This window comes from Diadema antillarum, unplaced genomic scaffold, assembly GCF_040938485.1.
Source record: "Diadema antillarum isolate AM-2024a unplaced genomic scaffold, OU_Dant_1.0 seq00000081_RagTag, whole genome shotgun sequence".
Taxonomy (NCBI): Eukaryota; Metazoa; Echinodermata; class Echinoidea; order Diadematoida; family Diadematidae; genus Diadema; species Diadema antillarum.
The window spans coordinates 1,139,747-1,155,101 of NW_027271174.1; the positions used below are offsets into that span (position 1 = coordinate 1,139,747).

Sequence of the window (15,355 nt, forward strand, 5' to 3'; positions counted from 1 at the left end):
ATAACTCCTGATAATATTCATCATCCCTAATGGGTGTGTACAGTTCTGGTCAGGGTGAGGATTTAGCTTTAACGTTTTGCGAGATATTCAGAAACCACTCTATGAGATGTCAAAGAGCATGTAATTGAAGACGTGAATATAAAAACAACCCAAGTCCAATTTTTGGCAAAATTCAGTTTGACGTAGGAAATTGTAGCTTATGAATGGACTCATCTTGTGTATAAATGTTAAATCCTAATTACCCCCGGAAGTGCCAGAAATGAATGAGTTAAATATTGTATTAATGTAAGAATGAAGGACTTGGGTCATTCTTACATTCATATTATAGCGCCCTCTCTCATCCTCTCATCTGTATAGCAGAATATTATGTATACGAATCAAAGAAAGACCCAAGTCCATCACACAAAATGGCCTCTCCACAATTAATGTAAATGATAATTGTCAAAATGATATATGAAGATTTTGTTCGCAAAAACCGATAAGTCCATTTTTGAAGATTTTAAAGTACAGTCTCTGTCATAAAGTACAAAATAATACTTTTTGAATGATATATTGGTAACTATATAGGAAGGTACATTTTTGAAGTTATGGTCAAAAGAAGCAACAATTTTCTTATTCTCTTTATTTTTCTTGACCTTTAATCGCAAATATCTCCATATGGCAAATATGGACTTATCGGTTTTTGCAAACAAACTCTTCATATGTTCTAATTTGTATATGTGACCGTGCACCACAAAACGAACATAAAGTCGCACACACTGATTTTCCGTGAGGACTGAAAATACAAGTGACATGGGTCAACCTAGCCGATCTTGACTTTTTCGTATTTTCTGAAAGAGCAGGTCTTCTTTTACATTATGCTAAAATTTGGTATCGTAAAACAGGCAGGAATTGTGTCTTTTAGCAGTTTATCTCGAACGTTTTTTCTAGAGAAGTGTGATTAGGTGTGTCTTTAGAGTCCATTTTTCCTTTCAGAAAACCTTGTACACACTCTTCACTTTCAACTCTAATAAATTTTGAAAGGGTAGTGCTACTGCTTTGAAAGTTGGCATTTATTATGTGCAGAATGTGTTAATGTAACATGCCTAATTTCACTTTAATTTGGTAATCCCTTCATTGTTGTTACTCTAGTGGTTTACTTCTTTTTTTTTTTGTCCCATTCATCGCACAGCCAGCACGGTTTGGTAAAGATAAAGCGCTTGAATAGACACGGTACTTCAGAGCCTCTTTTCTCAGTTCACACTTTTCCTGAGTTTGTGCTTTCTTTCCAATATTTAGATAGGTTAGGAGAGTCCATTTGATTTGAGTTATAGCTTAAAGTCTGCTCTTTCAGAAAATGGTCTTAACTACAAATTCATGTCTGGCGACTTTTTCTTTGTTTTGTGGTGCAGGGTCACATATACAATGTTGCCTTCCCGTCACAGTTGAATAGAATATTATTGGACAAATACAAAAAGATATGAAGTTTTATTAAGTTTACTCGAAATGGTCTTCCATGGACTTGGGTCGTTCTTATAATTATTCAGATACTCAATTCCAAAGGGTATCAAAAGTTTATGTGATGAAAATCGGTTTTGAAATTGCCGAGATATCCAAAAACAAGGTGGAACAAACAGATCCTGATAAAAGGCGCTATTATACAGCGCATATAAAAAAGGTAATCCGACTTCAGAGGACTGCTTTTTTTATAATTGTCACCTATGGAGAGCGCAATGTTAGTTGTGAGGAAGGAGAACTCTGCAAGTTTGTGTTTAGGGTTTCCTCTAACCTTTTGTGGTCCCCACCTTTAAAGTAGCCACGTGTCATGAGCCTAGTCACTCCCACAAAGTTTTCCCACAAATTCCATATTTCTCTTTTTATATCTAAACACATAGTTCCCAGCGACAAACCATGTCTTAAATACGAAGAATGAAAATTACGGAAGTCATACGTTATCAAGGCGAGTTGTTTAAGTCGCCAAGGGCGCCTCGTTTCGGGCAAAAAGGCGACTAGGCGACTTGTAAAAAATCACCAAGGCGCTTTGTTTAGACGAGAAGGCGATAAGCCGACATGTACAAAGTCGCGAAGGCGCTTTGATTCCAATGAGAAGACGGGAAGCGACTTGTACAAAAGTTGCCATGGCCCTATGTTTAAGACGACAACGCGTGAAGGCACCTTTTGTCGATCAAAAAGGCAAAAAGGTTGCTTTCATTAATCACCAAGGAACCTTGCTTAAGACGACAAGGCGAGAATGCGATTTGTACAAAGTCGTTAAAGCGCCTTCTTTTATAAGACGACGTGGCGAGAAGGCCACTGTTGTACAAACTTACCAAGGCGCCTTTGGACAAGAAGGCGAGAAGGTGACTTGTACAAACTCGGCAAGGCGACTTTTTCAAACTCGCGAAGGCGCAGTGTTTAAGACGACAAGCGCCGTGAAAGTGACTTGACAAAGTCGCCAAGACGCCTTGGTTATGGCTACACGGCAAGAAGGCGACTTGAGCAAAAGTCGCCAAAGCGCCTTGTTTAAAAAGAGGAGGCAAGAAGGCGACTTGTACAAAGTTGCCAATGTGCCTTATTAAAGGCAGCCGAGCGTCATCCCTTATGGTACAGTAGCCTGACTAGTAACCGCTCACTTTGATACTTTATTGTGAATAACTTTACCAAATGTGACTCTGCACCTCAAAACAAACAAAAAGTCGCCAGACATAAATTTGTAGTTAAGACCATATTCTGAAAGAACAGACTTTAAGCTTTAAAATGATGTATAACTCAAATCAGACGGACTCTCCTAACCTATCTAAATATTGGAAATAAAGCACAAACTCAGGAAAAGTGTGAACTGAGAAAAGAGGCTCTGAAGTACAGTGTCTATTCAAGCGCTTAATCTTTACCAAACCGTGCTGGCTGTGTGATGAATGGGACAAAAAACAGAAAGTTAACCACCAGAGTAACAACAATGAAGGGATTATCAAATCAAACTGAAATTAGGCATGCCTCATTAACACATTCTGTCCACAATTAATGCCAACTTTCAAAGCAGTAGCGCTATCCCTTCAAAAGTTATTAGAGTTGAAAGTGAAGAGTATGGACAAGGTTTCTGAGAAATAAAAAAGGGATTCTAAAGACACACCTAATCACACTATTCTACCAAAAATGTTCGAGATAAACTGCTAAAAAAATACATTTTCCTGCCCGTTTTATGATACCAAATTTTAGCATAATGTAAAAGAAGACTCGCTCTTTCAGAAAATATGAAAAAGTCAAGTTCTGCTAGGTTGACCCATTTATCAAGAATTATCAAGAATTATCAAGAATTCCATGTTTTGTAAGCTGAAATACAAAAAAAAAATTGGCTCGCTCGCTACGCTCGCTCTCCAAAAATGATCATAATTTATTACATTTAAATCACTCTCAAAAGACCCCTTTTCAGTGCTTGAAAAAGCATATAAAAAGCATAAAGTCCCTACCGGGATGGGGTTGGGGTTGAACCCTTTTTCAGAAATTAGGGGCGTATATTTCCGCGCTTGCCCCGGGCGCCGTTTTCCCTAGATACGCCACTGGTCGTGACCAACGTCATCATCAAAAAGAACCATAGTCATCTTTGATTTCTCATTTCAAGGCAACTTTTATTCAATCAGGTGATTGCTGATTGTGTTGTGAATTTACATGATAAAAGGATTCGTTGTAACTCATTTTTGATATTGGACATCAAAAATGGCATTTCGGAGGCTAATTTAGACACCGCGCATGCGCACTTGAATGTCTACAGAAGATCGGATTTCAATTATGCCAAAATCTTTTGTTTTCATAAAAAGGGATATTCATTTAATATCCAGACCAAATTTCAAGTCATTTAACAAATTTTTCACAAAAATATACAAACTTAAAGGGTGAAACTTGAAAAATTGAACACATTTTGTAAAATTTTGTTGAATTTTGTCGACATCGTTGCCCATTTCGTTGTCGATGACGACAAACTGAGGGCTTATATTGCCAAACTTTGCTTTGCATCATATTTTCCATCTTCTGAGGAATCTAGAAATACCACAATCTTTTGTTATCATTGAAAAATAAAGGCATGGGGACCACTTTATTAGGATAATACCCAAATGCTATTCCCCCGTATACGCGAAGAGGTCGTTCCGGAAGTGACGTCACAAAACGTCACGGGGCGGGTCTTGGGACCCAACTTTTTTTTTTGTTAACATCACTTTTCTGACTCTCCAGACCAAGGGCTACATGGAAACAACAATGAATGTTAGGTGCAGCGGGGGTGCACGTTGACCCATACTAGCCCATGGCCTAATCATAAAATAGTCGTGAATACTTTGAATATTGCAATTTGTTTGAGCATCGAATTCTTAGCATTGCGCACACGCGTACTGCAGTGCGTGCAGTGCGTATTCGAGAATGTAGGGCAGATATTCGCGGTCATCATCAACTACACCCGTGCGCTAAGGGGTGAGCGGTTACTAGACAGGCTACTGTACGTAAACTCCGAACGACCAAAGTTTGTGCATGCAATTGCGCAATGACAGACTTAGTCCAGATTCTGGACGTTTTTTTTTCATTACGCATCCACGCGCGCTCCACAGCTTATCGCGCTATCCCCTGTAACCGCTCGATATCGATGAGGGCGCCAACAAACCTGTCCGAAAAAAAAAAAACCGTCCAGAATGGTTTGACAGTGCGTAGGGTCAAAAGTTCATATTAGGTATGCTGACGTAATGCCCTATCTCTCGCAAGCTCATTGCGTATGCATGAAAACTAAGGGATCGATCACAGAAAAGAGTTCTGTGGGATCGATCGATCTGCAGCCAGCTGTGTGCATTGCACAAGGCACCGTGAATACAGTGCGATCTGCAACAATTACTAATTATGTGCACAGAGATGCCTGCATTTTTGCACAACACACATTATCACAATCAAAGAGCCAAACTCTTTGATCACAATGCAATGCGAAACTCAGTACTTCAGTGATCCGTACCATGCACCGTTGCACAGCTGATTCGTGCAACGTTTTTGACTGGCTGAAAGTTATGGTTGCAGTCATCTAGGACCTACTTTCACGTTGTGTTTTGGACTTTGTTGTGCCCAGATTCGATGATGACTTGAATATTATTCTTGAGATTGGAAATGGCTAGCTACAAATCGCCAGCTCGCCGATGTATGATTTGTGATGTGCCACCTCTAACGTCCAAACACTACATAAAACTGCAAAGAACTCTGTGAAGGTCGTGAGATGTGGACCTCAAGAAAAGTTGGAAGATTTGTTTGGCGATGTTATTGTTGGTAAAGGGGATCAATGTGTTTTTTGTTTGTTTGTTTGTTTGTTTGTTTTTTTTTTTGGGGGGGGGGATTGTGCCAATCATGTTCATTAAAGGAAATAATTTTGTCATTAATTATTCTTCATTAATAATATTGTATGATGAAATATTCAGAAATTAAAGAAATTCTTTAATTGACCTAGGCACTTGTATTCACCCGTTTTCAATATTATCTGGCCCACTAAGTAACAATGTAATTTTGGAATGTAAGCTCAGGGCTGTGAGATGTGGGTTCTATGAACCGTACTTAGCTATGGTATACAAGATATCAAGCATATTCAGGGGTGGAGAAGGTGAAGGGGATACATTACACAATTTGTAGTGCAAAGTTTTGAAGTACATGTAAGGAACCAGAAAATGCCTTTTTTGTTTGTTCTTTTCCCCAAATGTTAGTAGAGAGCAGTCTAAATTTAAAGAATTGCGCTAAGTTTGTAAAACTTTTATCATTTTATTACCACTTCATGTAGGGCCTACTGGGCAGTTAGACCGAAACTATTTGCTTTGATAATTTCTGTAACAGAGACAATCAGACCAATATCCCTGTTGTAAGAATACCCTGTCACTCAGTCTTTTGTCTGTTAGTCTCCATGATAATAAAGCTAAATTTAGTAAAGCAAGATGAAGACGCTTAAGGGCATTTTTGCTACAGAGATATTGGTAGATTGGTCTCTGCAATTACAGAAGTGAACAGTTTTGGTTGAACTGCCCTTCTGCATATGTATATATATATATATATATATATATATATATACATATCCAATCATATCCTCCTTTTTTTTTTGCAAGCCATACCTGTATTTGCTCAAAATAGTAGCTCCATGTATATATACATTATTAGATAAGTAGGCCTATTCATATCAAAAAACTGTATGACAGAGCAACTTGTTTGTTTCTAATTTACAAACATTTAAGGGGGATATCAGCATGAAATTATGCTTGGGAAATGTGTGGGCCATGCACACAACACACACAAACGCATACACGCATGTGCACACACACACACACACACAAACGCATACACGCATGTGCACACACACACACACACTCACATGTTAGCAATTTGATTAAACCCCCTATTACAATTCACATCCAAATTAAAACATTGTACATATACTTTGTACATGCCGCTGTAATTACAATGTAGTAGACTTCACTTTTTTTTTCCACGTCTATGGCGGCTAATTATAGGTAAATAAGTTAAGATTTTTTTTTTTCAGTGTTGAGGTGTGGTCAGGAAATACGTCAATTTATCACTGTTGTACTTTGAAATGTACAATGTACAGTGTACATGTACATTGTACATGTGCAATATATGTTCTGTTAAATACACTGTGTAGTCTTCATCATTTCATGTCCAGTAAGAGCAGACAGCAAAGTGAAAACAAATGGACTACAAGTAGTGTAATTTGAACATATAATTTGTACATTTTTTAATCACATTACTTCTTAAGCCTTCATTATAAGAATTTGGCCATGATGGTAAAACTGTTAACGTTGTACCAACTACCAAGGAAGTTTCAAAGCTAGCATCCCACTCCCAACTGCCAATAATGAGTTCAAAAAGTTGTCACTCTGGGAAGGATGTTCAAAATAATTCCTCAGGTGTATAAGTGCCTTTAAAGTTGGATATTCTGTGCCACCAAGTACTCATAAGGAACTGAAATTAAATTTTCTATTGTTTCTCCATGCTCTTGAAATTCCTTCATTATACAATTTCATTTGTATATGTACATGTACAAGTACTGTAATATACAATACATTTACTGTATATTCATGATAGTTTATAATCATTGTTCAATAACAGTGCATTATTTCAAACAAAATACATTGTAAACTGTTTGACTCTGAATTTTGATGTCAGAGAAATGATATGATATGTCACATTTCAGTCTGATTACCATGTGTAGTAGACTCTCATTACACATCAAAAAAAAAAAACAGGATTAACACAAACTAGTTACAAGTTATGACAAAGAAATCTTCCTGGTCCCACTGAAGATTTTGTTTTTTCATTTGTTGTGTTTTACAACAATTGTTGGTAAAAAAAAAAATTGCTTCGAAGTTCAAAAAAAAAGAAGAAAATAAATTCATTGCTACACAGTTCAAACTACAGGTACAAATGTTCATGTGCATTAACAGAACTAGTTTTATTTTTATCAAAATGGGCCAAAGAACATACTGTACTTCTCATGAATGATTTTGTATGTAAAGAAAGTATATGTAAATAAGTTCTTGGTAGTTGTACAACTCAAAAACATAGGGCCTACCGTACACATGTGTACACTTGTATGTACATGTATGCATGGATGAATATGCGATGTACAATTACATGTGCAGACAAACCGCATAACAGTTCAATTTTCAAACACCCACCCAAACACCCAAAACACACAGCCCATCCCCACTTGGCATGGTCTGTATGTACATACGTACATGTAATCCACTACATCACAAAAACAAAACCTTGAACTAAAATATTTCAACTTTTCCATAATCTTATCACTTGTAATTACGATATGTACCCATCAACATGTCCAATGAAATGAAAATATTCATGCCTAAAAAACAAAGTACAGTATGAAAAGTAGGTGTGTACAAATGTACATTGCATTTGCTTCTATGAATAAGAGCAAGGTACAGTAATTGCAGTGATAAAAAGAAAATTATGTATTATTTATGTAGCGTGGAATTGCAAAAATTTAGGTGCACCAGAAACCAATGTACCAACCACTCACCATTACAAACCACCCACAGTGGATTCTTGTTTTAAAACAATCATATGAATTCTCTAAAAAAAAAAAACAATTTTCAAAGCCCAAAGGTACAAGCTACATGTATACGTAACATTTTTCAGTTTAAAAAAAAAAAAAAAAAAAAAAAAAAAAAAAAAAAAAAAAAAAAAAAAAAAAAAAAAAAAAAACTTTAGCTACGATGTACAACTGTACAGCTGTACATGATTCTTCATGTTACCAGTATATCTGATAAGGCCTGAAAATTGAGTGCTTTTAAAAAGTGGATATAATCGTCTAGATCACTTGGGTATCCACACAAAACCGTACTGTGTACGCTGCTTACGTCAACACCCAGGCCAGACGCAATGCTAGCTATCAGAACTCTGATTTCACCATCTGTTGCCAACATGCTGTCAACAATTTCCTTTTGGATATCAGTTTCCGTGTTCCAGTGGTACATATAAACTTATTAACATACCTGCGGCAACCTTCTGGAAGCAGTGCCATAAAGGTCGCGTACACATTACTGCCAGGTTTTCTTATCATCCTTTCACAACATGCACCATGGGTCTTCAAGTCATCTGCCAGCCACTTGAACATTGTATCTAAATCTCTTGCAGCAGACTTGACAACATGTTTTATATTTTGCTTGTCCGGCAACTGATTTACCCACACATAATTGCGAAGACCAAAGTTTTCGATTATACCGCTACGCACATCTCTGGTTGCAGTGGCTGTCAGGGCAACAGCGGGACTGACTGACGACTTGAGTTTCGATCGTTATTCACCCAATTTTCCATACGCTGCTCGAAATGCTTTGGTGTCTCCAGATGCGGTCCCCCTATTTGAAAAATAAGAAAAAAAAAACAGTAAGATTTAAAAAAAAGCAAAACATTTTCTACATTGCACATAAGTTATTTTAATAATGCCTGCAGTCTCTACGATGCATATCACATAGCCATAAGACAGCATAATTTTATTCTACAGATGAACAAGAATGAGTACATTTACATACTGAAGCATGTTCCCATTTGAGTTTTTTCTCAATGTACATGCACATGAAGAATTAGTCTGTGGGCCACAGCGTGTGTCTCGATTGCTCCTCTGTGTAGAGGAGCAAAGCCGACGAGGCACAGGCTGTAGCCCACAGACTAAAGCTATGAAAAGGCAGTAGGCCTATGTGTAATTGCATTTGTATGCAAGAAAGTTACAGTAGTTACTGTACTGTACAAAACAATTAAACCAGTGCAGTTACGGTGTTAACAATTTATCACAATTACACGGGATTTAACTCAGTACACCTAGTACTAACACTCACAAGATATAGTACTGTAGTAGAAGCCTGCCATGTGTTTACCCTACCCGGCCCAGAGGCCAGACATAAATAGTTTTACAATCATTTTTTGTTGTTCAACTAGTTGAACAACAAAAAATGATTGTAAAACAGTTACAGTTTGTAATTCAAGACAAGAGACACGTAATGAAAGTTTCCTTGACGAATCATTTTTAGAAACTGGATAGATCTAAATTGATTAGCTTACCGCTAGGCCGCTTGAGTCTTTGACTTTGTCACGCAGGCCAAGCAAGATCTATAGCCCTGCTGATCTGGTCCGAAATTAAAGACTTCAAAGGCATGACAACAAGAGCCACGGCTTTCGGAGAGTCTGGTCCATCATGTAGATCTAGTTTGCGAAGAATATCAACGCATAACGGTGCAGCTTGGAAGTTGGAACACCACACTATTGCCGAAACCAGTCGGCAGGGAGATAAACAAATATAAAATCATGACCACGCACGGAGAAACGAGTACGTGTAGTAGGGACTTCTGAGTTCTGGTTCTGCTGCCGCTCCCCATACAAAACCGTCAACGAATCCAAGCTTCTCAGTAGCACATTGCATTGAATGCTCTTCTCATTATCACTGTCAGAAAAGCGACGTCGAGACGCTGATGTTGACATCCATTGATCATGTAAACAAGATTTGGAGGAAATACTTGAAATGCTGCACAGATTTTGGTCGGAAAACGCAAGACCCGGAATCAATACGAAAAGCACATTGCACAAGCTGTATGCTGTACACGCGATCCGGGGGATACGGGGGATCCCCGATCGAGAAGTAAAAGCCACCTCGAAATTGACATGTACGATAGGTCACGATTCGCTAAATGGGCGAATATTTTTTCTATACGTATTTATCAATTTTTAATTGTTGATTTTTGAATTGTTATTTTTTTTTGTCGAAAAATAGATCCAAAATGTTGATAATTGTGATATTTATAATTTAATTTATAACAGTTGTGGGAACGAGTAGAAGTTAGTCTTAATCTTACGCACGGTTTATGTACGTTCTAATTTCATTTTCCTCTTATGATCTCTAAGATATACTATTTAAGCAATTTTTAATAAAAAGAAAAATAATTTTGAAATGCCAGTAATATATGTTGAGATTGATACCAATATTGGCGTAAAATACGTATGTTATATTGCTAAATGCAATGTACCTGTTTCCAATAAGACTATTGATTAGAGATCGATCGACTTTTTTCGATCCCGCAAATTGCCTGCTGGACGCGATCTCATCGACCAATCAGAATGCTCGAAATGAATGAGCGGGTGGGGGTGGGGCCAATTTTTTCCGAAATATTTCGGGGAGACTTGGCAAACCAGACTGGACTGTTTTGGAGGTCGAGATGCGTGCGTGCGTGGCAAATAATACACGAGCGTACGGTGGGGCATACGCGTGCTGTAGCGGTGTGTGCGCGCGGTAAATGCTCACACAAAACAGTCCAGGCAGTGGACTATGACAGACTCGGTGCTATATCCATAAACGTGTGGGACAATGCTGCCACTGAGACACGTGTGTGTGTGTGCGTGTGTGTGTACGCATCATACACAAACATTGTCACCGCGAGCTGCGGTGATTGGAAGAGAGAGGCCAGAAGACGCGTGGCTCTTTTGGCCTCTCTGCGTCCATTCGGAAGCTCTCGTGGCTCGCTCGGACAGCCATTTTGGGTTAGGAGATTTGTAGCACAGAGCTCTTGTAGCCTAGCGTGTTGTTCGCTGACCCATTGAGCCAGCACTATTCTCATTCGGGGGTCACTACATTTGATACAAAATGGGGAAGGCAGCATGTTGCGTTCGTATGGCAAGCCGTTTTTACATTTAAAGTTAATTTCTGATATCACAAATTCCATTTTGTGATATCAAAAAATCTAATTTTTGATATCAAGAATTCAGTTTGTGATATCAAGAATTAAATTTGTGATATCACAAATTCCTGTAAGAGTAGCACATGAACTTAATTTGTGATATCAAGATATCGAATTTGTGATATCACAAAATCCATTTTTGATATCACAAATTCAATTTGTGATATCAGAAATTCGAATTTGTGATATCTAAAATTCAATTTGAGATATCACTAAATGAATTTGTGATATCAGAAATTCGAATTTTTGATATAAAAAATAGGTTTCACGTGAAAAACCAATGGTAATTCGTGATATCACAAACTGATTTTTTGATATCACAATTTCGAATTTGTGATATCACGAAATAAATTTGTGATATCACTAATTTCAATTTGTGATATCAAGAATTCTTATTTGTGATATCACAAATGCGAATTTCTGATATCACAAATTCCATTTTGTGATATCACGAATTGAATTATTGATATCACAAAATCGAATTTGTGATATCAGTAATTCACAGGGAATTCGAGCGTTAGTTTTGCGCTGAAATTCAACTGTGAATTCGAGCGTTAGTTGAGCGCAGAAATACACGGGGAATTCGAGCATCAGTTCAGTGCAGTAAATCCCTGTGAATTCGAGCGTTAGTTGAGCGCAGAAATACAAAGTTAATTCGAGCGTTAGTTTTGCGCTGAAAATCAACTGTGAATTCGAGCGTTAGTTGAGCGCAGAAATACACAGGGATTTCGAGCGTTAGTTCAGTGCAGTAAATCCCTGTGAATTCGAGCATTAGTTTAGCGCAGAAATACAAAGTGAATTCGAGCGTTAGTTCAGTGCAGTAAATCCCTGTGAATTCGAGCGTTAGTTGAGCGCAGAAATACGAAGTGAATTCGAGCGTTAGTTTTGCGCTGAAATTCAACTGTGAATTCGAGCGTTAGTTGAGCGCAGAAATACACAGGGATTTCGAGCGTTAGTTCAGTGCAGTAAATCCCTGTGAATTCGAGCGTTAGTTGAGCGCAGAAATACAAAGTGAATTCGAACATTAGTTTAGCGCTGAAATTCAACTGTGAATTCGAGCGTTCGTTGAGCGCAGAAATACACAGGGATTTCGAGCGTTAGTTCAGTGCAGAAAATCGCTGTGAATTCGAGCATTAGTTTAGCGCAGAAATACAAAGTGAATTCGAGCGTTAGTTGAGCGCTGAAATACACAGGGAGTTCGAGCGTCAGTTTAGTGCAGAAAATCGCTGTGAATTCGAGCAGTAGTTTAGCGCAGAAATACAAAGGGAATTCGAGCGTTAGTTTTGCCCTTGAATTCAACTGTGCATTCGAGCGGTTTTGTTTGTTGTTTTTTTTAGCGCAGAAATACACAGGGAATTGGAACATTACTTTTGAGCTGATATTCAGATGGAAGGTATACTACTGCTAACTTTTTTTAGAACAATGTTCAAAATACCAATAACTATATATGAGAGATTTACACATCCATCATTCCCTAAATGATCGTCAAGGTATATTCGATGAATTATTGATACAAATCAATTGTTTTGCAACATGTTATCATGAATTCAATGATACTATGTTCACTTAGGGCTTACATTTAATTCATCGTTTTGGTCCTCAAATTGTCATCTATTACTACATTATTGTTAATTATGATACATTTTTCATGTGGTAATCCCCTTTACAGTAGACTCTTCCACCAAATCGATGATAATTATGTGTGGTTGTATGTGTATGTGTGTTATAAAAGCATATACCATGTGTTTGTATTGCGGAGGACCGACCGAGGGCAATCAACCCTCTGGTCTGTGTATGTCAGCAGCGGAGAATAAGAGAGAGAGAGACTGTGAGTCATGCGGGGTGCGAGAGGGAGTCGTAAACTTGCCAATTTAATGTCCACCACTGGTGTCGGCTGAAGGTCACATAAAGCAACGTGTTTCTCCTAAAGACATTTTCTCACTCCTCAAAATCAGTCCTCCAGAACAAAGGGGTGTATCCATTAAAACCAATTGTGTTGGGTGTACAGTTTGCCTGCCCCAGTATGTTTATGATTTTGTAAAATAATTTAAAGTGTAATCATATAGGCAAGTTATTTCAAGAACCAAAACCAGGGAGAACAAAACTGGAACGCACAAGCCCAAAAGTCTTCAGACCAGATCAAGAAGAGTGAAGATATCCAGATCTTATGAGGAGTTTATGCAGCAGTATGCATGGCAAACAAACAGTTAGAATTTGTAGTAAGAAAAAAGCAGTGGTACGAAGGACTTCAATTTTGTTAATCTGCGCAATGAGAAACTTCTCTTATTAACTCGGAGGAGTAACAGGGGGAGGTCGGGAGAGAGTATCTTTCACATGACAGAGTATTAAGAGAAACGCAAACAAAAGTTGTAAGTCAACCAGTCTCTGCCAAATCAGTGGCGAGAAATGGAGGAAAAAAAGAATGTAATAATGACTTTGAAGTAATTGACAACATATAAATAATGGCATTTTAGATATGTTGCTAAACGATTTATTTTCATCGATTCTTTTAAAACCAATTCCTAATCACTTTAAATGAAGACGAGTTGCCAAAACTCTTCATTTAGGTTTTTTTGTAACTATCGTTATATACTATGTAAAGATAACACCTGAAATTCCATAGGAATATCTGCGCTAAACTAATGCTCGAATTCACAGCGTATTTCTGCGCTCAACTAACGCTCGAATTCATTGTTGAATTTTAGCGCAAAACTAAAGCTCGAATTCCCTGTGTATTTCTGCGCTCAACTAACGCTCGAATTCACATTTGGATTTCAGCGCAAAACTAATGCTCGAATTCCCTATGTATTTCTGCGCTCAACTAACGCTCGAATTCACAGTTGAATTTCAGCGCAAAACTAATGCTCGAATTCCCTGTGTATTTCTGCGCTGAACTAACGCTCGAATTCACAACTGAATTTCAGCGCAAAACTAATGCTCGAATTCCCTGTGTATTTCTGCGCTCAACTAACGCTCGAATTGACAGTTGAATTTCAGCGCAAAACTAATGCTCGAATTCATTGTGTATTTCTGCTCTCAACTAACGCTCGAATTCACAGCTGCATTTCAGCGCAAAACGAATGCTCGAATTCCGTATGTATTTCTGCGCTCAACTAACGCTCAAATTCCCGTTGGTTTTCTGCACTGAACTAAAGCTCGAATTCCCTGTGTATTTCTGCGCTCAACAAACGCTAGAATTTACGGTTGAATTTCAGCGCAAAACTAATGCTCGAAATCAAATTATTTCTTTGCGAAAGATATATGCTGAAATTCCATGTAAATTAATGATATCACAAATTGGAATTAGTGATATCACAAAATGTATTTCTTGATATCAAGAATGTGAATTCGTGATATCTCGAATTGAATTCGTGATATCACGAATTGAATTTGTGATATCACTAATTCGATTTCGTGATATCAAAAATTGGTTTTACGTGATAAACCAATGGGTATTTGTGATATCAAAAATTGAATTTGTGATATCAGAAATTCGAATTTTTGATATCACGAAAGGGAATTCGTGATATCAGAAAATCTTTTTAAAAAGTAATATGGCTTGCCATACGTTCGTATGGCAAGCCTTTTTTACATTTAAAGTTAATTTCTGATATCACAAATTCCATTTTGTGATATCAAAAAATCAAATTTTTGATATCAAGAATTCAATTTGTGATATCAAGAATTAAATTTGTGATATCACAAATTGCCGTAAGTGTAGCACATGAACTTAATTTGTGATATCAAGAAATCAAATTTGTGATATCAAAAAATCCATTCTTGATATCACAAATTCAATTTGTGATATCAGAAATTCGAATTTGTGATATCTAAAATTCAATTTGAGATATCACTAAATGAATTTGTGATATCAGAAATTCGAATTCTTGATATCAAAAATAGGTTTCACGTGAAAAACCAATGGTAATTCGTGATATCACAAAATGATTTTTTGATATCACAAATTCGAATTTGTGATATCACGAAATAAATTTGTGATATCACTAATTTGAATTTGTGATATCAAGAATTCTTATTTGTGATATCACAAATGCGAATTTCTGATATCACAAATTCCATTTTGTGATATCATGAATTGAATTATTGAT

The 15,355-nt window shown here is 37.3% G+C and overlaps 1 protein-coding gene across 2 annotated transcripts in view; it reads left to right on the forward strand.

The window, feature by feature from the left end:
* Positions 1-15,355, forward strand: part of LOC139726197 (tyrosine-protein phosphatase non-receptor type substrate 1-like) — a 104,918-nt gene that overhangs the window by 44,839 nt on the left and 44,724 nt on the right. The gene's annotated exons all lie outside the window — the stretch shown is intronic.